Source organism: Ixodes scapularis, unplaced genomic scaffold (genome assembly GCF_016920785.2).
Source record: "Ixodes scapularis isolate PalLabHiFi unplaced genomic scaffold, ASM1692078v2 PGA_scaffold0__279_contigs__length_252992795, whole genome shotgun sequence".
Taxonomy (NCBI): Eukaryota; Metazoa; Arthropoda; class Arachnida; order Ixodida; family Ixodidae; genus Ixodes; species Ixodes scapularis.
Window position 1 is genome coordinate 243,493,619 of NW_024609835.1, and position 21,770 is coordinate 243,515,388.

Sequence of the window (21,770 nt, forward strand, 5' to 3'; positions counted from 1 at the left end):
AAAATGATATTCCTAATTAAACATAGATTCCGCGCAGGGAAAACAAAGATTTTTTAGAATCCTAATATAAATCACTTTTGGGCATCAGCTTGCCTCAGCTCGAAACGTCGCGGGATACTACCTCGGGAGGCTAATGTTATCTTAGGTTTTACGTGCACTTGTTTTGAGACCTTACTTCATGACTCTGTTCTTTATCAGTCATGTGCTCCAACATTTCATTAGGCTGCCGTATATCATCGCGAGACTGCTATAAATACTACACAACTTTACACATTGGACGTCTACTGCTGGTGTTGCGAACGTCGCACTTCACCAGAAAGCTGAAGTATTTAACATGGTTTGCACGTGACGTAATCGCACTAGATACTGGTTGTCATTGCGAGTTGTTATTGCTGAGAAAATCAAATCCGGTTTGGCAAAATGCACGCTGCAAAAGTTTCGCGCTCAGTGCAAGCTCTGTATTTGAGAGGCACACATTTTTCTTGTTGGTACATCGTCGTTAGGCACGGCGCGAGTATCTGGCACGACGAAAACGTGCTTTCTGGCAAGAGTGTTTTTACAAATAAAAGTTGTACCAATTACCCATCTGTCACTATCGTTTCCAGGCCACGCTTTCTAGTCTGCGCCGAAAATGTGGGGCAGAGGAGTCTTTACGACACAGTATGCTTTAAAACTACCCCCCTCCCCACTCCCTTTTTTTTTAGTTGCTCCTCAAGATACTTTTTATTCCTCAGGGATTGCCTGCTCCGTATAGGGTGTTTTCACTGACGTAATTTCGTCCACCATTTTGTTGTTGTGAGCTGTCTGGCGTGTGCCAAACTCGAGCATTCCAAGGATTTACATGCCCCCTCAAATCCGTAGAGCACCGCTGACATCATCTCAACTGGTTACGATGTAATCCTTCAATGTAATAAATTTCTTTGAAAAAACAAACTAACAACAAAATGGCGAATTGACGTCATGTGCAAACAACGTATTGAGTGGTGTTCACTCGACAATTATATTTGTGTCACTTGTTAACAGTAACTCTTCCTTGCTTTAACTTTGCACCAAACTGTGAAGGTTAAACAAAATACAGGGCGGTCGAAACTTGGAGAACTTGAGAGCGACACTCCTGTGAGACTTAGAGCGGCTGCCAACGTTCGGCTATCCCCGTGAGGCCACTAGGATCTTTCTTTTCAGGTATCCCTCCCGTACACACTAATAGTTCCGTGTAACGTCCGACTAATACGTCACATTTCGACCCTTTAACACTTCTATTCTCGGGACAACTTTCTGAGGCAGTTCAGCAATAACGAAAACATGTTTGGGAGCCTCAATGGTGTGCATACATGTAAAATGGGTCGTGCAGCATCTTCTTTTTTTTTTACCATAAGTTCAATAAATACCGCTAAGTTGTAATCCTTGACGTTGATAACTTGCAAAAGCATCCATTAGTTTGCCCCTCCGCGAAATGGCAGACAGTCGAAAGAAAGAAATGAAACAGCTTTCCCCTCCTCAACTCACAATTAGAACTATCAGCCACGTGATCTGATCCTAATATATACACCGTCAGTGTTTATCATAGTCATACGCAGGGTTGGCAAAGCAGAGAGCATGGGCTGATCTTCAGATATTATTTTAGTTGGGCTATAATGCCCGAGCCCCACTAAAGCGACAAACAGAAACAAACGACAGCGGCTACCCTTAAACCAGAGTATTTCGCGATTTGACAGGCTTTGTAGAATACAGAAGGCTATGCTCAAACACGAGTATCATGCACACGATGGTACCATTTGCAGGCTTGTAAACACTCGTGCTAACTTCGCGAGCACCGAACAACTCAAAGCCGTATAAAGGTACCATCGCGAACATGCTGCATGTGTCTGAGGCTTGTCGCTTTCGTTTGTTTCTGTTTCTAGCTCTAGTGGGACTCGGGCCCATCATAATCTTTGAGTTGAACACGAGCGTTACCCGAATGTTTGGCGATACTGGTTGTCATGAACCAGAGCATTTGACTCGGGATCATGACAATTGGGTACATCATGGTGTCACGTGACTCTCAGTGCGAAGTTGTGATGTCATGTGACTTCACGGTGTCAACAACGTTAATAGATCTAGCGACGTCCTCAATTCGAATCGACTTAACGCGGTGAGTCACGTGACGTCACGGGGTCACGTGATGTGACATTACTTGACAGCATGTCTTGACATCATGACGTCACGTGACATCGTGACACATGGCTAATCATAGTGCCAATAAGAAAGCGCCGCAAAAAACCAGGATTTATTATACATTGCAATTCTGTATATGACGATTTGATCAATACGTAGAGGAATACACGTGCCAATAATAATAAATTTGTAATACTAACAAAAAAAAATACCGTGAACCGTTTTGAACCGATTACCGTTATATTTTTTCCGGTTCAGTTCCGGTTCAGTTCCAAGATGGCGGCGAAGATTTCGGTTCGGTTCAGTTCCGGTTCGGCTAAAAATAACGGTTCTGTTCCGGTTTTCGGTTCGGTTCGGTTCCGGTTCGACACCCTGGTTTGTACGGAATGGGATCAATTCCTCCTTGGCCACTTGGGGCTCGCCAAATCTGTCCTTGGGTCGTCTCTGTCCCACACACTGGATTCTTTTCCCTGACCCTTCTTCTTCGGTCTGCCTATATAGCTCCTCCTATTAGACCCTCCGTGTCCCAACAGGACCTGACTCCTTTCCAATCTAACCACCCCCTCTCTTTTCCCCATCTCCAACTCCACCGAGGATTAGGAAAGAGGTTCGTCGAACTGGCGCCTTATCCCCTTGCTTGCCAAAGACAAGGCCAGCGTGTTCTGCTCTGCCTGTGCCTAAGGTCACGGCCACACTCCCAAAAGCAACAGAGCTTTTATCTGTCGGATGCAAGGGCCTAATAATGCACTTGCATACAACACAGCACCCCTAAGGAATCGTGCACACATCCCATACAACCCACCAGGAAAACACATAGCTACATGAAATAACAGGGAGTTTGCAGGCAAGCTGGTGCTAATTAATCATAATGTAAACTGATACTGTAGTGCAGAAATATTAACACACTTTTAAGTCCCACTTAAGTTACATTATAATTGACATAGTTGCACACAGCTGTTTTCTTGCCTTTTATTTTAAAAAGTAAAGAATGTAATATGTTCCATCCTCTACATGTGCAGGTGACAGCGGCTACCCCTTGGAGCCTTGGCTCATGACCCTTGTCCCCGGGAACCACGCGACCTCCACCGCTTGCGGCCGGTTTAATAAGGCGCACTCCTCGATCAGGTCTGTTGTGGAGCGCTGCATCGGGCTGTTGAAAAACAGATTCCGGTGTCTGCAAAGGCACCGGGCTCTGTATTACCACCCTTCAACAGCCACCGCCATTATTTAGGCATGTGCAGTGCTCCACAACATCTGTCTTGCATCGAGCGAGCCAGAACCGGAGTCAGACTCCGACCCTGAAGAGTCAGAGTTGGAGTCTGAGCCGAGCTCGGACGGTTCTGAGCCGAGCTCGGAGAGGTCAGCGTCGGCTCCCGAGAGGCTGGCTCCTGCCGGCCCTCCGGTCGGCCTTCCGGTCGGCCTCTCGGACAGGGGGAAGGCTCTGAGGCAGCGCCTTGTCGCCCGGTTCGGAACCCGCCGCCACGACGGTAGTCCCGACCACCAGGGACACCGTCGGGAAGCCCCTCAGCGCCCTCGCTGCGGTGGTGCCCAGCACGGACGCCGCCAGCGACAGGGAACCTCTCGCCACCACGACTGAGGTCCTGACCACCAAGGACCCCGTCACATCCTTGCCCTCAGTGAAGCCCTACGCGTGGAAGCCGTAAAGTGCACACTTCGCTTCCTGCTCCACAGTCATGGCCGTCCACAAGCTACATACTCTCTTCAGCTCCTACACCTTGTGAAGTTCGTCGCACAGCCAGCGTGCTGCCTCCGGATACGTGTCGAGTGCATCGCGGTGAAATCGATACAGCCTTTTTTTTTGTTCTTATGAGCAGAAGGCACGAGACGCAGTCAACAGTGACAGAAAAGGTTCGGAGGTTTAGTTGCCGGACCAACAGGTCATCTGGATTGCCCCTGCAAAGAACTCAGAAGTAATTTAGACTACCTCTAGAAAGAAATGCTTGCTTTTGCAGAGATTGCTTTCTTAGTTGCTGATTGAACCAGGGATATTGTTGTCATGGACATTGTTTCATTTTACAAATGCTTCAAAGCGTCTTGCCTTCTGCTCCATTTTATTATCTCTTTTATGGTACTTCGTCAAAGTTAGGTGATTGTGTTATCTCAAGACAGTGCACATGTAGTTTGTTTTGAAAATTGCTTAATTTCTTAAAGAAAAACCTGTGACTTCATGAATAAAAGTGTGATAACATGGAATGTAATATTTCATTCTTGGAAGTAAAACTGAGCATCGACTGGAACCATGTAAGCAATTGGGCAATCTTAAGTATTTATCACAGACATCTTGTTGAACACTCTGGTCTTATTTGAGCACAATAGTTAAATTTCGAAAGGAAAAAAAAATATATTCTCTGACTAGCATACCACCATATAAACACTGGACCATTTTGAAAGAATTATCACAGATGTTGCGCCAAACATTCTTATTTCAGCACAGCAATAGCAAGTTTTCGAAAGATAAAAAAAATTGTTCCTGACTAAAGCAGCCGTCACTCGCGCGCTCCCCGTTGGTTCCGCTGACCCCTCCGCTGCCCCCGGCACACCCGGCTCCTCGTGGTTCGACATTTTGGTTTGAAGAAGGCGCGTAGCGCACATTCCGCATAATATTGGAACAACTTTCTCTCCAATTAATTCTTAAATGTATTGCAAAAGGGTACAAAAAAGCGGTTTGTTTTAACAACGCCCAAAAGGTTTTGATTGTTTTTCAATACTTTTACCTGTACTAGAACAGATGCGACGGCCAGCGACGCACAGGATTGGTTGCCGTTCCCTCGCTAAACGCAGGAACTGCTCCCCGCGTCGTAGTAAATCCTACCCCGTATCCCGCGCGTAGGGACGCCTCAGGGAGTGCGTAGCTACTTCCGCTCGTCGGTGGTTGGCTCCGGACGTCGCTGAAACGGGTGACGGATGTCAAGTTTGCGATGACGTAGCGGCGTGAAAGTGGGCAGAGCCGCCACGTGAGTGTTGCTAGGATACGCTCCTCCTTTGCATTACGTCACTTCCATGTACCTTTTCTCAAATGTCCAACCTTCGTCGCCATTTTGAGAAGTACGTTCCACTCTCAGTAAAGGTTCACTAGATGGTGCTTTTCCGGAAAGGTGGGTGCTCGCTATTTGAAATCATGCTTGGGGGCGCGCTTGACCCTTATGAACCTCGCTGCACTAAGAAGCTGCGCAGACTTTGTCTGAAAAGGCGTCCCCCAGAAAACGTTTCACGGTAGTCAAGAACCTCTGGCTGCTTCGAGAAATCGCTGGCCGTAATCCTTTCACGGCTCTGAACGGTAAGAACAGGTGCTGCCTTGTCTAAGCCAGCGGGCTCGATTTTTCTATGCGAGATGACGACGACGACGTTGAGAGGATGACACACCGGGCGACGGCGGTGTCTCAATCTGAGCCCTGGGCCTCGGTTCCTCGGAGGCGGCAGCTTCTACTTCGGCTGGACTACCTCTTTGGAGCATGATTCTTTGACCCCAGTGAACCCAAGTGAGCAATAGCGCCATTATGTTCCTGGTGCTCCTTCATGCACTGATCGAACGGCGTGCAAGATCCTCATAACTCGCTGCTCACCCGCCCAACCCGCCTCCACGAAGTCTGGACTTCTGCGAATCGGACTGCCACCCTCCCCAATACCAACAACCTATGTCGTCGTCATCTTGCACGTATATGCTCATCACATTACCATGTTCCCTAGACGCGGCACCGCGGGCCTCGGTGGCACGCGCTGCTGCTTTCCGCGGTGCCGCGGCTCTCCAGAGCCAAAAATGAATGGTTAAAGACCAAACACTAAAGCAGTCGGCAAACGGACAGATATTTTGTTTGGTTACTTCAGGCAGCAAGACAGTGAAAATTAGTGAAAGCGAGTGCTCCATTTATATCTCTACTTTTTTTTTCCCAATGAAATGAGTCTTTCTTCTTCGTATGCTTCGGTTTGTGATATGGTGCCTTGGTGTTTATGTACACTGCGCGACACTGTTAGTGGTAACGATCAATATCCTGTTTTCATTTTTCACCTTAAATTCGAGGGGCTGACATTTGCCTATTGGTGTGGAATAAAGCGCTCGTTTGGGGCACTAATCTGAACGACAGATTTTCAGCTTTTTCAATAGCTGTCAAAGAAATAAACTGCAAATAGAAGCGATTTTTTTCGTGTTCGTATTAACAGTGGAGCGCAGTGTATGTATCTGCCTTGGGGGGCGACATGGAACCATTTTGCTTGATTATACACTTTTTTGTTTCTTTTGTGTGTTTATGAAAGTGCGTTTTTCAGCTTAAGCTCCTGCCCAGTTTCTGCCTCACTTGTGCTACGGTCTTTTCTTGCAATAGAAGGCCACGCAACATAGTCTACTTTTACAATGCTGAATTCAACAGTAACACTGTAATTTGGTTAGATGCAATATTCACACGCACATCTGAGCAGTAAAATGGGAGTCGTTAGTAAACGTTTTTTTATTAAAATATTTCTAGATGCCTTTCAGCCCAGTTGGACAGGTATTTCGCTCAGTACAAAAGCTTGAACATGATTTACTGTGATAATTTTATGCATTCTAATATTAAACAAACAAAAAAATGCCCATGGTCTTTGTAGGTTTCTTCCAGCCGTCAAATTATGCCGTCTGCGCACATCACTGCCTGGTGCTTCACGACGAGCACCCTCTTGTGGTCTTCTTCTGATTTTTTTTGATGGACGGCATATGGGCATGCTGTGCGGTCAACAAAACCCCAACAGTTGTTCAGGGGTGTTCCCTTGTCCTTGACGGCCTAATAAAAAAGACAAAAACAAAACACTCTTACAACACAGCAGTATTTAAACACTACCAAAACATGTGATATGGGACTTGTTACTCCTCTAAGATAAAGCGTATTTCCATTTTAGGGTTGTAAAAAACTGGGTATAGTAAATTAATATATATATATATATATATATATATAGTTGTTCCTTAATTCTGCTAAGGTTTGAGGCCGTCAAACTGTGCGTGCGAGGCCCGCTACGCCGGAATTCAAAACGAAACTTCTAAAAACTATTCTAATCTACCACTATCGCTTAAAAGTCCAGGGTTGTGTTTGCTAAATTTTGCATTGTTTATGCCTGTCTGGTTTTTACCAGACAAAAATTGACGTGGAATATTCTTTCGACCGTTATTGGTAACTCGTTTCAAAACACCACCGGGTAACATATTCGGCCGCCGTATTTTGGGCATCGCTTTTAGTGCCAAACTTGTGACTAGAACCCATTTCATATTCAGTATTGACGCAGCATTCGTGTCTAATACATTTAGACTCGCATCCGCGACAAACAATGACGTAGCTCTCTTGCTCCCTAGACACTTGGCCAAAATAAGGCGGCCTCGAAGACTAGTGGCACCATGGGTTGCACTTTCAAAAAAGGCTGCATTCAAGTTTCTATTATTTTCTAAATCTACCAAGGAAATCCAATGCAAACATTTCTTGAGGAAAGTTAAACAATTCAAAAGTTGCGAGCGAGTGTGAATAAATAAAGCTTAGAGGGGGAATGGTTTCTTTGGTGCAGCTTGCGAACGCTATGCTCGCGGTCAGCTTTCAGTGGCATTTTCGACAGGAGGGCGCATGCACAGATATAATTGGCGTTCAAGCACGCGCACCCGTACATCTGACTGCATAGCCATAGGGCGTCCACAAAACGCGACGGCTTTACCGACGCCGTGCTGGTTGCAAAGTGATACTCGTTCACTTCGTCTGATTATGCTGTTTAGTGTTACATAGAACTCAAATCGAATGGTTTACTTTTGACGCGCGGGGCGTACGCTTTACTTCTTGATACGGCCTCTTTCAAGCTGAGGTCACGGTCAAAAACATCGACGCGTATTGAGTAAGTGCAGCCATCTTGAGATCTAAGCGATCACGCTAAGGACGTTGAGGGCAGTCCACTCTACAACTTGTGAAGCGGAGCGCACGCTCATTTCGCTAACTATACGCTCCAACTCAGAGCGGGCCACGCATGCGCGGTGGGGACGATGCTTCTCGCAGAGCGTAAAGTAGAGCAAAGAGGGCTCATCAAAGTGCCCTACTAATACTCATAGATTGCGAACGCGCTCGTCGTGACTTGTCCTGACACTGCCCATGTACACCTTTGGCGTATAGAAAAAAGTAACTTTTCACCAGACAGAGCAGCTGCGCTAGAAACAATGGAAACGCGAAGTTTACACAAACCATGCAGGGTCTCACCTGTGAGCACAGCTCCAGTTTCGCCAGGGTCAACCACCTATGTTTGTTCATGTCAGCGAGCAGGTGGCCGAACCTCTCGTTGATGTGACCCACGATGAGGTTCACAGAACTGAAGAACACCGACAAGTTCCGTCCAAACGCTCATACAAGTACGAACAGACGGTTGGGATAGGCCAGACGAGGAAGAACCGAGCAATGCGTCTCGCCAGATTGGCAACATCCTGCGCCGATCTGTCGGGTGCTGGTATTTGGAGGCCCGAATGCAGAACAGCCAGGTCCTTCTTTAAGCAGGATAGCTTCCTAAAGGGTTTCTTTTATACTTTGGAAATATCCAGCAAACCGCGTTCGGAAAGGAAGCTTCGGCGCTTGATGGCACGAGGGATACGAATCATAGATTCGATGTCTCGCCAGCTTAATCTCGTTATTAGAAGTCTCCTTCCTTGAGAACAGCGGGGATTCATCGTGCAGATGCCTTGCTAGCCATGAGCAACACTGTACTCGTACTACGCAAAAGGATGTACTCGCAATGCGCAAACTTCGTCCTTTTTTCTTATTTTTCTACTTCAAATAAGCAAATCTGTTTCAGTTTTAATTCGAGTGGAGCAGAAGCTACAAAAGCGAGTGCCGGCCTTTCAGCGTCCTTGATAAGCACGCGCGCTCGTGTAGTGCAAGTACCGTTTAGAGCAACATGCTCATGCTTATACCTTCGGCTTCACTCGCACACAAGGTGGAACGATTATATTTATATTTTATAGCTTAATATTTCTTCAGGTGTGTGACTACTCTTTTGTGTTCATTATTGTCGCCTTCGTTTTTACTACCTCTACAATCACGCTCCCTTTTACTCTCTTGGTGTTAACGCTTAGGTTTTTTTGTCTTACTAGTACTATAAACGTCCACTTGTGGGGCTACGCAAGCAAATTTTTCGAACCCGCTCAAAACGCTCTTACGCTGAAGAAAAACGCTCTACTAAAACGCGTTTTTGGACTTTCGCTTTCCATTCCGGCGAAGCGGGCTGCGCATGCGCAGTTTGGCACCCTCAGAGCGGAGCGGAAGATGAAAACGGTCTACTAAAACTCTCTATTGCCATGCCGACAAATATTGCGTTCATTTAGGCTTATGAATAGCCAGAACCGAAAGACTATCTAAAAAATGCGGCAAGGTCATTGCTCATGCTTTGCGATTTAAGTGAGGTAAGGCATAGTGAAAGCTTTCTGCACCATTCATTGCTGACTAACGGTCCCGATATTGCAGCTACCACGACATAGTAGTTCCAAAGCGAGCGGCGCTCACTCACCGGGGCACCGCCATGTTTCCCCGCATCCCTACCGAGCCAGTCACGTGATTTCAAAATCCTCTCCTAGGTACTACGGCTAACTTTAGCCACGGTTAGCGTTTCGAGCAAACGGGCCCAGGAGTAACCGATCGGCATCCAGCGCAAAGTATTCCCGTAAGGTGACGGCGGAAAGTTTTAAACAATGAAGTGCAATTCTTGGAACCTCCTTTTATAGCGAAGCTGTTGTTGGTACGTTCGTCAGACCTGTCCGTGTCGTTGATAGTCAGCAGAAAACGAAAGTCACTGTTAACTAAGAAAGGTCAGTATTTTTAGGGCGTTTGGAGGGCTGGGAGGGGGGGGGGGGGGATCCGACTCATTACTGACCGTATGACAACTTCCTTGCGTATTTCTCAACTTGTCTCCGAGATCGGTTCAACTTTCAACAAAAGCTCCGGGGGCGCAGGGGTCTTCAGGACAAAACCTGGGTTTTTCGCCTGATAAATATTTGTGTGCCGAATTCTCTGTTGAAAGAAGAGACTTTAATCGCGAACTGAGCAATGAAAATGAGAGGCGTCCGGAAATGCCGCACATTTTTGAACACCCCCTAGTTTCCGTACACTATAAATACGGTAGTTTTATTGTCATTTCTGTGGTCGGCGCGAATTTACCACTTCTCGCAGTGGTGAAAATGGGGGAAAAAACGCACTGAGTGCAACACTTGCACATTTCTGGATTTTGACATTTGCCTCCCCAACAAAAGTGGTAGTGAAGCTCATGTTCGTCCTTTGTACAAATACGAGCACACGACGATAATGTCAGCTCACAATAGGGCCCCTGCAGTGCGTTTTGCAGAACAGGTCGCGTCGGCTGCCACAGACAGAAACAAATAACAAGACTAGTACCTGGTTTAGTCACTATACATTATAAAGAAACGCTTTTAAATATTGCATTTTTGTCAGTAGACTGGTTTTCGTCAATAAACCGAAAAGGACCGAGTAGTCTATGGGGTCTACATAAATTCATCGCGACAAACGGAAGACTTCTATTTGGAATAAAAACTGAAAAAAAAGTACGCCGAATTTCAAAATAATAAACACCGAAAACGCCAATACCTAGCTATATCGTGAATGTCCTGTTTTAACGCTGTGCTGTTTTGTCGCAGTGCTATTTTGACGCCGTTCTCTTTTGTCCGTGCAAAAATGTTCCAAAAGCCGGGAATCATGATTAAGAACAAATACCTCCGACTTGCATAACAAAACCAATAGTTTATCAGACGTTTCGTCTCCTGTGCGGAAGACATCATCAGTGCGGCCTGGGAACACCTGACTAGCTATACTTCGTTTCAGCTTCGGTCCAGACGCAGCCAAAGTTACAAGAGCGAGCTCCGGCCTTTCAGCATCCCTGCCAAGCACGCGCGCTCGTGCAGTGCAAGCACTGTTCTGGGCCACATGCTCGCGCTTGTAGCATCGGCTGCGTCTGGACCGAAGCTGAAACGAAGTATACCAGCAATCCAACGCTTCTTCTTCCTTCTCTTCCTCCGTAGCGCTGGTTCTGCCGAATTCTTCTTCCATGGCATCATCGTCTACAGCCGCTTCAACTTCTGTTACATCCATCGTGGATGGGAAACTAAATGAAAAGTTATTTTAGGATGTCGGTGTACACGTCGGGGAGGGGGCCGCGGTTAGAATTGCAGGCGGATGGGTCACTGCGAATACACCACGATTCCAGAAATCTTTTGGGGCCTCACCGTTGTTCGCGTGCCAGGGTCACAGCATTCGCAAGGTCAAAAGTGTGACCAGTCGTCCAACTATGGTCCACCAGTTCAATTTTTGATCTTGTGGCATGTGTTGCCTTCTCCACGTCTCTTTTGTGCGCTTTGAGGTGGGTACTCCGTTCGCGGCCAGTTTCTCCGATGTAACATTTGTCACAGTCCTGACAGTTCACTTTGTATACAATACCACTTTGAGGTTCAGGAGGGGTTGGATCTTTTGGCTTCGAAATGAGGTCACGTAATTTGATGTGGTGTTTGAAGGTTGTTCGTATACCTAGTGGAAGGAGGGACCGGCGAATAGATTCTGAGACGCCTTTTACGTAAGGGATAGTCAACACGCCTGCTTTCTAATTATTAGTCTCTTTTGTTCTTCCCTGCTGCATCTGTTTACGGGTGTTTTCAATAAAACCTTGTGAATACCCGCGCCTCAAAAGGGATCCGATAACAGTCTAAACTTCCAATGCTCGTAAATCTGAATTTGAAGGGAAATGTTCTGATCGGCTAATTAAAGTTTTTACAACACTCGCTTATGTTCGACAGGGCGGTGAGAATTGAAACTCAAAAATTACCGGTATCACAAGGTTTACGATACACGGTGGTTTCAATCTGACCGGTGTCACTTCGGCAAACAGTTACGTCCAGAAAAGGTAACGTGTTATTTTGTTCTACTTCTCGCGTGAACTGTATGGAAGGTTCAATGCTGTTTAGGGTTGCATGGAAGTTGTCAACGTGATCCTCATTCAAAACAACGAAAGTGCATCTAGGTAACGACGATAGAATTTGACAGGGCATGCTTTTACTTCTAACGCGGTTTGCTCTATGTGTACCATTACAAGGTTAGCTAAGGTCACAGATACCGGACTACCCATGGGGCAACCCTCAATCTGACGATAGGATTGTCCACGGAAGGTGAAATGCGACTGATTTAGACAAAAACGCAAAAGAATAATAATATCCTCAACTGTAAGAGATGTCCGTGACGAAAGTGTGGAGTCATTACGCAGGCGTGTTTCGGCAACTTCCACTGCAAGAGGGGTCAGAACATTTTATTTCTTTTTTTATTTGTTTATTTACATACCCTCAAGGCCCTGTGGGCGTTACAGAGGGGAGTGAGTGAAAAAAACAACAACAAACAGTAATAGAAGACATTATAAGTCACGTGTCATTTTCGCAAAAATAATTAGTAACAGCACTTTTAAACACATCTAACGAGGGTAATAATATTAATGACGCCGGAAGGTGGTTCCACTCTGGTGATGTCCTAGGAATGAAAGAATCGTGATAGGCTGAGGTTCGGGAATGAGGAACGCCGACTTTGTACTGATGATCAATGCGTGGAGTAACGTAAGTTGGGACGAGGGAGACCTTCTCTTTAAGAATGAGGTTAGAATTGTATATTTTATAGAAAAGACATAGGCGAGAACACCTACGGCGCAAAGAAAGTAGTGGCAAGGAGAGAAGAGATTTCATGGATGATACACTAGCTGACCGGTGATAATTATTTAGTATGAAACGAGCGCCGCGGTTCACAAGTGACTCAATATGAGAAGTGAGCGTCGTCTGACCAGGATCCCAGATTGGAGCTGCATACTCTAATTTTGAGCGAACCAAAGATTTGAATAATATTAGTTTGAGAGAAACTGGCGCTAGAGAAAAGTTACGTTTTAGGTAGCCTAGCATCGAATTGGCATTAACAATGATGTGGTTAATATGAATATGCCAGGAGAGGTTAGAAGTAATATGCACACCTAGGTATTTATATGAAGTCACACATTCTAAAGAAACGTTATCAAGATGATAGATAAAAGGCGAAGCGTTACGGCGAGACACTTTCATTGTTTTACATTTTCTAGTGTTAAGTGCCATGGACCACAGCTTGCACCAATCAAGAACAGCATTTAAGTCGTTTTGAAGAAGGAGAGAGTCAGAATCATTTGTAATCTTACGATAAATAACGCAGTCATGCGCAAACAAACTAAGCGATGATGAGACACACAACGGCAAATCATTGATGTAAATGCGGAATAACAAAGGACCTAGAACGGAGCCTTGAGGGACTCCAGAAGTAACAGAAGACACCGAAGAATTAGAGTTATTTAGATGAACAAACTAAGAACGATTAGTAAGAAAGCACTCAATCCAAGTTAGTATCTGAGGGTCAAGATTTAGTTTGCTAAGCTTGAAGAGTAGTAGTTGGTGAGAAACTTTATCAAACGCTTTGCAGAAATCAAGAAAAATACAGTCAACCTGGGATTAATGATCAAGTAATGAAAATAAATCGTTAGTAAAGACAAGAAGTTGTGTTTCACAAGAAAGAAATTTACGAAAGCCATGCTGTGAGGACGAGAAAAAAGAGTTGGATTCGAGATATTTAACAAGATGTGAATAAATAATATGCTCTAACATTTTACAAGGAGTACTGGTTATGGAAATGGGTCTATAATTGTCGGGGCAGTGTTTGACACCTGATTTATGAAGTGGAACCACCTTGCCAGTTTTCCAATCTTCAGAGGACACCAGTAAGAATAGATTGCTCAAAAATCTTAGTAAGAAAAATTGCACTCTAAATTTTAGTATTCTTTAGAAACTTAGTGTTAATATTATCAATACCACATGATGAAGACACTTTGAGGTTGTCAATCAGCTTAACAATCCCATCAAAATCAAACACAAGCGGGTCCATAGGGAAGAAATCATAATTAGGGTAAGTAACAATGGAACAGCTTGCATCCCTAGAAAACGATTGTACAAAATGTTATATTCTGCGCCGACGCGGCGGTGCTCTAAAGCCTGGCTACATTGGACGCAAGCGGCGGTGACTCACGTTCGACGTAGCCGGGAAACTACATGCCCCGAGCGGACCTGGACGGTCGCCGGAGCGAGAAGAAAGGACAACCTACGGATTCAGGAGCGGGGCGAACACTGGCCGATGAGGCCGCAGATCACGCGCGGCTCATGCCGTCGCGTGCTGTCCTTTTTATTCTTTTACATGGATGCACGAGATGGCTACTTCAAAAAGGAGATGTCAAGTAGCGCCATCTCGTGCAAATCAAAATACTACATTCTCCCTCCCTTAAAAAAAATAAGAAAATTGTGGGAGGAAGACTTACGTTATACATTCGTTATGTGAAAAAATAACGAAAATCAAAACACTTCACCACCCGAAAATTGCGTTATTTCACTGGAAATATTGGTTTTGAAATTGTTCGTTGAAACACAAAAAAAAAAATATGAAATTCGCAAAAGATTGTTCATAAACGTTCTTTGTGTGCACGACACGGAAAATTCAACAAAATCCTAAACAAGTCATCCGAACAAAACGGGTTTTCACTGAAAGTTCAGGTTGCATCATACTAGTCACGTGACGATCAAAATTTCATTCCAAGAGTCATATTTCAACTTAGAGCACTCTCATCTCTCCTCCTCCTGGGAAGAAAATGAAACATCCAACCATACCTATTTTAATGTCCATGACACATTGTAGTGTTGACTGTTAGTTTGTTAGTTTGGTTATTGTTTAGAATATTGTGTTTGTCATGGACATTTTTACCTTGGCCAAGGTTTTGCTATAACAGTGATATGCTTTTAATGTTCTATATCTACCTAAAGTTTATACCAAAATTGACCTTTTACGAAAATATAACTACAAAAGTCTTAGTCACTGTACTCCGAATCTGACTGAAAACTATCATCGCCAAGTGCAAGAATATAGTCTTTGAACTTCAGCGGAAGTCTTCTCTGGCGTATTGGCCGACATTGCCTCGCTGGTGGTAGAGGAGCTGTAGATGGCTCGGAGATCGTGGGTGGTGTGTGGAACTCGGTCGTGAGTTCTTCCACTGAATCCTCAAGTGGAGGCATAGATGGCGTACTCGTTCCCGAAGACTCCAGAGGTGTACTCGTTTCTGGCGACGGCAAAACGAGCAGTTCTGCCCGTGTGTCTGGGCAAACTGCCAGATCGGAGACAGGTAGTTGCTCTGCAACCACGGACTCTGGTGATGACCCTGGCACAGCGTCCGGAGCAGCAACAACCACGGGCCCAGGAAGAGGCCTGACCGCCGGAACAGGACCGGGACCAGGCTCAGGGAGAGGCCTGATCTCGGCCTCAGGAACATGCCTGAGTACAGGCTTAGGGAGAGGCCTGACCGCAGCCTCAGGAACAGGCCTGACAAGCCTGTCAGGCTCCACAGACTGTCCAGCGTCTGCCACGGAAGCAGGGCAGAGCTCAGGTGCAGAGATCCCGATCATGTCGGGTACAGCCGACCCGAGATTCCCTTCAGAAACAGGAGCAGGGCCCCCAGGAACAGAGGCAGGCCCAGGGACAGCTCCAAGAACAGTTCCAGGAACAGGTCCAGGAACAGGCCCCGGTACAGCACGCGGAGCAGGAGACTCGGCCGCAGCAACCGGAACTGTAAACTTTGCCGCAGCAAACAGATCTGGCTCCTTGGGAGAACCCAGCGCTGCATGGCGAGGTGCACCTGCCATGGGTGCAGCAGATGAACCTTGTCTCCCCAAGAGACCAGACGCTGCGGGGTTACAGGAACCCTCCGGGCAAGAAAAGACAATTGGTACTTGGGACGTTGAAGTGCTTCCACGGACAGGGGTCAGTACAGGAACCACTGGAGTTGCAGGAGGTATATACAAGTCATCTTCATCATCATCCCAACCGTAGTCAGGAACTTGTGCTGGAGGCAGCTGTATGGACTTTGCAAGCTTCGCTGCGTTCCATTTCCTACCGTCAGCGAGTTGATATGTAGCAGGTCCTAACTGTGCATGTATCCGTTGTGGTTCTGTATATGTACTCCGCAACTTGTTGTGATGGGTGGGCTTGAATACGCGAACAGCCTGCCCAGGATGAAACTGAGGGTGTCGTACCGCTCTACGATGGTCAGAATAATCTTTCATGTTTTGTTGATAGCGCTGTACTCTTCCTTGTAGCTGAGCTCGACGTTCCAAGAGATCGTCAGGTACCGTCCTAGTCGGCATGCCTTGTACGTCTAGTCTAGACCGATGATTTCGTCCATGAAGGAGAAAGGATGGTGCAAATCCTGTTGCAGGATGTACCGTACGTCGGTACGCTTCCAGGTGGTCTCGGACGGCATCTGGAAGTGGACGACCTTGTACAACAGCTAACTGAAGGCACGACTTCAGGACTCGGTTAAATCTTTCCACCTGCCCGTTACATTGGGGGTGGTATAATGACGTTCTCCTATGTTTGATGCCATGTTGACGCAAGAAATCTTGAAATTCATGGGAGGTAAACTGTACTCCATTATCTGACACAATCTCGCAGGGCAGTCCCTCGCGTGAAAAAACGTTCTTCAAAAAGCTGATGACAGTCGCAGAAGTCACAGAAGACGTGGCTTGAACTTCTGGCCACTTGGAGTGGTAATCTATGAGTACCAAAAAAAACCTTTGACTGGCCGGTGCACGATCAACCGGGCCCACGATGTCGATTCCTAGCTTTTCCCAGGGCTGACTTGGAAACTGGATGGGCTGCAAGGGAGCCGGTGCAGCCTTCACTGGTTTGTCGGTAGCATGGCACACCGTGCAGTTCTGGATCTTGTTCTTTATGTGTTCATTCATCAACGGCCACCAGTAGTGTTCCCGGATCACACTTGTGGTTCTTGTGATCCCCTGATGAACTTCGTGTGCTACTTCCATGATCCGGTCTCGAAACTCGACAGGGACGACAAGTTTTTCTCCCTTGTACAAAATACCGTTGTACAGCGACAGTTGGTCTCTGACGTGATAGTAAGGCCGGAGATCTGGATTGGTTTTACGATCTTCAGGCCAAACCGAGGTAGTATAGCGGATGACTGAAGGAAGAACTATGTCATTGGCCGTAGCCTGTTGAAAACCGCCTTTCGACAAAGGAACCATTACGACGGAAACAACTTCCTCGTCGAATCTCATGCCCTCCTCAGTGTCAGACACTGGCAACCGTGAAAACGCGTCAGCAACGACGTTGGTGGCGCCCTTCTGAAACTTCATTTTGAAATTGTAATTCAGAAGTCGGGAGGACCAACGAGTGATCCTTAGAGGACGGATTCCGGAACCTTTGTTGGACAGCAACGTGACCAACGCCTGATGGTCAGTACGAATGACAAAAGACCTTCCCCACAGATACGCGTGCCACTTTTCACACGCCCAAAGACATGCGAGAGCTTCCTTCTCGCCCGTGGAATACCTTCGCTCTGCATCAGTTAGCGAGCGAGACGCGAAGGCTACAGGACGAAGCTGGCTACCATACAGCTGCTGCAAAACAGCACCGAGACCGTACTGAGAAGCATCTGTGGCCACGACGATAGGCAACGTCGGGTCAAACATGGCCAAAATTGGAGCTTCTTGGATGGAAGTCTTTACTTTCTGAAAACTGGCCTCGACTTCCGGAGACCAGTTGAAACGAACTCCTTTACGTAGGAGACGACGCATCGGTTCGACGATGGTGGAACAATGAGGGATGAACTTGCTGTAGTACTCTACCAGCCCTAAAAATGCTCTTAACTTCACTGCATCAGAGGGAGTTGCAAAATTTAGGACCGCATCTACCTTGGATGACAGGGGTGCTAAACCTTTCACGGAAAGATGGTGTCCCAAAAATGAGAGCTCCTGTACTTGGAAAACACCTTTACGGTTTAGCTTCATTCCTGCTTGGGAAATTCGAGACAAGACACGACGGAGATTCTCATCGTGCTCCTTCAAAGTGGATCCATAAACGATGATATCGTCCAGATAGAACTGAACGCCTGGACAATCCTTTAGGATTTTGGACATGAGTTGCTGGAAAGCTGCGGGTGCGGATGCCAGCCCGAAGCAAACTCTCTTAAAGCGAAATAACCCCTCGTGGGTAATGAAAGACGTGAGATCACGACTCACCGGGTCGAGACGGACTTGATGGTAGGCGGACGCCAAATCCAGCTTGGAGAAGATCGCCGCTCCCCGTAGAGAGTTCAACAGTTCATTGATGCAAGAAGTGGAAATGAATCAATGACAACGGCCTGGTTCGGAGCTCGTAGGTCCACACACATACGGATGTTGCCATCGGGCTTGCGGACGACAACAATAGGTGACACCCACTCGGAGGCTTCGACACGTTCAATTACGCCCTCTCGCTCCAGCTTGAAAATTTCTTCGGAAACCCGATCCCTTAGGGTCATCGGGAGGCGACGGAGCTTTGATTGGACTGGTGGAACTGTGTGCCGCACCTTGACCTTGTGCGAGTGATTCTTCAGCAGACCCAACCCCGGGCTAAAAAGATGTTCAAAATCTTCGAAGCCAGGTGGCAACTTGGATGCGTCTCGCTTCGAGGAACCACCAACAAGGCTCGTTGAAGGACTGGATTTCTCTGGATGACGCTGCATACCTTGGGGCGCTTGACTCCCCGGATGATCTTGTGGACCGTGTAGTCCGTGACTCTCAGGGTGACGTTGCGGACTATGGAGCCCTTGACTCTCAGGATGACGTTGCGGACTATGGAGCCCTTGACTCTCAGGATGACGTTGCGGACTATGGAGCCCTTGACTCTCAGGATGACGTTGCGGACTATGGAGCCCTTGACTCTCAGGATGACGTTGCGGACTTGACTCGTCCTCGAAGACTTTAGGTGTGGTCTCTTCAGAGACCGATGAAGCAGGAGACGGGTTCTCCGCAAATGAAGGTCTGGAACTTGCCGCTGGTCGAGAACCAGGGACTTGCGATGCTTGACAGGACGACGCGGTGAACGGTCGTCGCTGCTGGTTGGGCATGGGCCTCACATCCCGCTGTGATGCTCCTCCTCCGTGAGCTGCATTCGCATACAAACACTCATGTTTAGCGCCATTCAACACCAGTTGCAACTCGCGGACCGCGTCGATGCCGAGTAACGAACGTCCAGTCTTGGTTACGTAAAACTCCAACGTTGTCCAGCGGTTCTTAAAAATTACTTGTCCCACAAAACATCCAAGTACCGGAATGGTCTCTTGCAAATAGTGGACGAGAGGCATCGACGGCGCATGTAACTTTATCCTCCGCTGCTTGTTAACTTCGTTAAACATGCGTTCATTTAGGATCGACACACATGAACCGGTATCAACAAGAAGACGAAGAGGGGTCCCATTTACCGTGATCTCGGCCATGAAGGCGTCACGACGCATGCTGCCGCCTTCTCGTCGCTCGGCCGTCCCGACGACCACAGGTTCCTCCGTCAGCCTGACGCTTGGCAGCTCCTCAGGAGACAGCGACTGGCCGACCACGTTCACCCGGCCAGGCCGGTCCCCTCTGAACTGTCTGTCGGCGAAGGTCCGCCGAGTACCACGGCCTTGAACCGGGAACGATGCCTGTCGCCGATCGTAGGTGAAGGCAGCCGCCGGCGGGCGACGACTCTGACACGCCACTGCAAAGTGTCCCCACTTTCCACATAAGAAGCATGTCGCTTGAGACGCCGGGCAAACCGCCCGATCATGACGGCGGCGTCCACAGAAGTAGCAGGCGTCGTCTGCTCCAATCCCACCCGTCCGAGGCGGAGCGGGCTCACGCCCACGCTGAGGCTGGAACACCCTCGCCGGAAAACGGGGCACGTGACCGGAGGCCACCGGAGCCCAAGGAATCCTGGGTCCAAGCTGCGACGGGGGGTAGCCAGGTTGAGGCCAGGGAGGGTAGCCGCTGTAGCCATCTTGCCCATGCTCGATCGAAGAAGACGACGCTTGGCCGCCATCTTGTGTTGCTGCCGTTTGACGTTCCTCGATCTGGACACGCTGGACTTCTGCCGCGACCGGGACTTGCGACTCTCGCCGCCGAAAACTTGCGGCCGTCTTCGCTCTCTGCTCGTACTGGCGAGCGATCTGGATAGCCCGCGACAGCGTTGGCAGCTCGCTGCCCTCGCACTCCTGCAGAACGCGATCCTGAACGCGTCTGGACTCCAGGCCTTCCAAGAAAACCTCGCAAAGTCTTTCATCGAGCGCGTTCCCCATGAGCACAAAACGAAGCCTGATGGCGCAACACGGCAAGAAACTCAGTTACCGACTGGCCAGGACGTTGGAACAAACCGCGCAGCTTCTGGCGTTCAAGCGCGATACTACCCGAAAACTCAAAATGCTTCTCGACTGCCTCCAGAAAAACCTGGAACTCGTCAGTCCCCTCCACCGCAACCGTCTCGTACAGCTGAAATGCATCCACGATGCGCTGGCCCTCAGTGCCCAACAGCGAAAACAGGATGGCTTTTTTTCGGAACGGTTCTACGAGATGCAACGCCGACGCGTCAAGAAAAGTCAGAAAAGCACGCTTCCATGCCGGCCAAGCTACTATCGGCGGACCGGGCACTGCCAAAAAGACGGCCGGCGGCGGGAACGCCGTTGGGCCGCTCGAAGACGAAGATGACGAAGTCATCTCACGATGAAAATGGAACGTACTGAAAACCTAGGCCTAATGCCTCCCCCCCGGAACTCATCAAACGCGGCCTTTCCGCAAAATATGACTACCGTTCACCCGGAACAAAAAGGAATACATTTCATGAATACAGTTACGCGCCGGTTTCCTCAACCACTGACCCGCGACGCGGAGTGAAGCCCCCTCCCGAATCCCGGGTTACAAAAGAGGAAATGCTACATATTAAAACAAATATCCCATCCTCGTCGCCAAAATGTTATATTCTGCGCCGACGCGGCGGTGCTTTAAAGCCTGGCTACATTGGACGCAAGCGCCGGTGACTCACGTTCGACGTAGCCGGGAAACTACATGCCCCGAGCGGACCTGGACGGTCGCCGGAGCGAGAAGAAAGGACAACCTACGGATTCAGGAGCGGGGCGAACACTGGCCGATGAGGCCGCAGATCACGCGCGGCTCATGCCGTCGCGTGCTGTCCTTTTTATTCTTTTACATGGATGCACGAGATGGCTACTTTAAAAAGGAGATGTCAAGTAGCGCCATCTCGTGCAAATCAAAATACTACACAAAACCTCATTGAGGACTTTTGCAGAGTCATTGTTAGACATAACAATGCCATCAGAGTCATAAAGGAAAATATCCTTGTCTTTCTTGCCATTAATAACGCTCCAAAACATTTTGACACCAATTGATAGCAAAGGGGGCAAGGTTTGCCTGAAGAAAGTTTAATTAGCGTCCTTAATTGCATTTCTGTATACATTTTTTTGCGTTGTAATAAGCCGCCCAGCGCTCAACAGTGTCTCCACGCTTCCCTTACAAAAATGAACAATGAGTTTCAATTGAGCTTCTAATGTGTTTTTATAGAGTCAAATGAAACTCATAAGAAACTCATCATATAATGAGTTTTATCATTAGCTACTCCATATCTATTCTTTTGAATTTACTCATTACAAATTCAAGTGAGGTTTATCGTTACCCAATCAATAGCAAT

General features: G+C 47.6%; 1 pseudogene; it reads right to left on the reverse strand.

Moving 5' to 3' along the window:
• Positions 1-19,157: 19,157 nt before the first annotated feature.
• On the reverse strand, positions 19,158-20,829 carry LOC115328357 (annotated as a pseudogene).
• Between the last annotated feature and the right edge of the window lie 941 nt (positions 20,830-21,770).